At 58.7% G+C, this 2,500-nt stretch overlaps 1 non-coding gene across 1 annotated transcript in view; it reads right to left on the bottom strand.

The window, feature by feature from the left end:
• LOC124741963 overlaps positions 1-788 on the bottom strand; it is a 1,909-nt gene extending 1,121 nt beyond the window's left edge. Inside the window, exon 1 of the ribosomal RNA XR_007010155.1 lies at positions 1-788. This exon is cut by the window's left edge and continues 1,121 nt beyond it. This is a non-coding gene — a ribosomal RNA (small subunit ribosomal RNA).
• Between the last annotated feature and the right edge of the window lie 1,712 nt (positions 789-2,500).

Below are 2,500 nucleotides of genomic sequence, written 5' to 3'. Positions count from 1 at the left end.
ACGGGGTCCGCCTCGGGACGCACGAGCACGCACGAGGCGGTCGCACGCCTTCGGCTCGCCCCACCGGCAGGACGTCCCACGATACATGCCAGTTAAACACCGACGGGCGGTGAACCAACAGCGTGGGACACAAATCCAACTACGAGCTTTTTAACCGCAACAACTTTAATATACGCTATTGGAGCTGGAATTACCGCGGCTGCTGGCACCAGACTTGCCCTCCAATAGATACTCGTTAAAGGATTTAAAGTGTACTCATTCCGATTACGGGGCCTCGGATGAGTCCCGTATCGTTATTTTTCGTCACTACCTCCCCGTGCCGGGAGTGGGTAATTTGCGCGCCTGCTGCCTTCCTTGGATGTGGTAGCCGTTTCTCAGGCTCCCTCTCCGGAATCGAACCCTGATTCCCCGTTACCCGTTACAACCATGGTAGGCGCAGAACCTACCATCGACAGTTGATAAGGCAGACATTTGAAAGATGCGTCGCCGGTACGAGGACCGTGCGATCAGCCCAAAGTTATTCAGAGTCACCAAGGCAAACGGACCGGACGAGCCGACCGATTGGTTTTGATCTAATAAAAGCGTCCCTTCCATCTCTGGTCGGGACTCTGTTTGCATGTATTAGCTCTAGAATTACCACAGTTATCCAAGTAACGTGGGTACGATCTAAGGAACCATAACTGATTTAATGAGCCATTCGCGGTTTCACCTTAATGCGGCTTGTACTGAGACATGCATGGCTTAATCTTTGAGACAAGCATATGACTACTGGCAGGATCAACCAGGGAGCTGCGTCAACTAGAGCTGAGCAGCCGGCCGCCCGGGAGTGTGTCCCGGGGGCCCGCGCGAACACGCAAGCGTCCGCTCAATCATTCTGCAAACAGGAGGAGGCTGAGCTCCCCTGCACAATACACCTCGAAACCCTCTCAGGTCCCGGCGGCGCGCAGCGCCGTCCCAAGTACTTGGTCGGGTTCGAGAGAGGCGCAATCGCCCGGAGTTAGGCGAGTAGACGCTTTCGGTGCGACCACCCGTGCTCCCAACTGAGCTTGCCGCTGCCGACAGAGGCCCGGGAGCGTGCTGTCGTGGCATTGCCGGCGGGAGACAACACGCGCCACCTACGGTGACCGGCAGCTCCAACGCCAGCGCCACAGAAGGACAAAAGCCCCACTTGGGTGCCGAAGCGAACTCTCCCAGCACAGCGCACGCGCCAACACATCCGCACAGCTGCGATACAAACCACCAGCGAGAACCGCTGGGGCGACCGAGCAGCAGACGGCGTCGCGGCGCCGAGCGCCGGGCGGCGGCGCATCCTCAACGCACACAGTCCTCAATCGGACCAGCACACTGAAGATGTCCACCGCGCTTCGCACCGGGCCCGCGAGGACCTACTTTGGCCGCACGGCGCCGCGCGCAGGGTGCGCCGGCGCGCAGCTGCGACGCCTGCCGCGTCCGTCGGCCGGCGCGCCTGCCACTGGCCGCCCCCACCAGCCGGCTGTAGCGCGTGCGCCCACGCACCGCGCGGCCAGCACGCCGGGAGGCGCCCCCTCACCGGCCGGGGACGGTCCCACCCAGCCACCGCCGCGTATCGCTTCACACCCAGATGCCGTTCAGTTTCGTCGGCATGGTGGGTATCGCTGGAACAACCGGTTAGTACCTCAACCTATCGTCGCCATCACCGATTCACCCCTAGCGAGAACAACCGCACCACAACAGGTTACCATTTGTTCATTTGCGTAACTTCACCAGAAAACGCAGGCGTCCATCGCCATTTGCAACTTCAACGATTATTGCATGCCTGTGTCAGGTGTCACGCCACACTACGTCTGCCCACATACACGCAACAAAATGTGCACGCCTAGACAATACGTGGAAGGTGGCCCCCGTACGTATGCGATGTCCATTGCTCGAACGACTGTCAACCGGCCTCTGTAGCATGTCGCAGATATGGAACGCGGTGCACCATGCCATCACGGTGTGTGAGGAGAGACGACTAGGTCCGAATACATCAACAGACAGCTCATGCTGATCGCCATCCACGGCGTCCGTTCCTCCCACACGTCTCTATGGCGTACCACACTGCAATCCAGCTCTCATAGGGAGACGACACGTAGCTGCGTGCACAATATTTGCACTGTATGGTCCGCCGTTTTTGGGCGCAGTCGTTGTACGGTCACACATGTGCCACGATGTATCATTCAGTACATAAGGACGAATGTGCAGTACAGATTGTGGTTTACGCGTACGACATTAGCGGACAGTTGACACAGGCCGCACCACAACGTAGCCTGAGTACGTCGCATGCGAAGGGCATTGAACATGCAAAGTTCTCACCAACCAGCTTGCGAAGGCAGGGGGCAAGGTGGGGACGTGGGGAGGGGCGGCATGTACGTCCTGCTGCCATCCACATTACAGTGTACAGCAGGAGCATGTGGAAAGTGAGCAAGACTTGCAAGGTGTTTAACATGAAGCGATACACAGGGGAGCGGGCAGTGCGAGTAGC

Source organism: Schistocerca piceifrons, unplaced genomic scaffold (assembly GCF_021461385.2).
Source record: "Schistocerca piceifrons isolate TAMUIC-IGC-003096 unplaced genomic scaffold, iqSchPice1.1 HiC_scaffold_2041, whole genome shotgun sequence".
Classification (NCBI taxonomy): Eukaryota; Metazoa; Arthropoda; class Insecta; order Orthoptera; family Acrididae; genus Schistocerca; species Schistocerca piceifrons.
The sequence above is the reverse complement of the archived record's forward strand: the minus strand, read 5'-3'. Positions and strand labels throughout refer to the sequence as shown.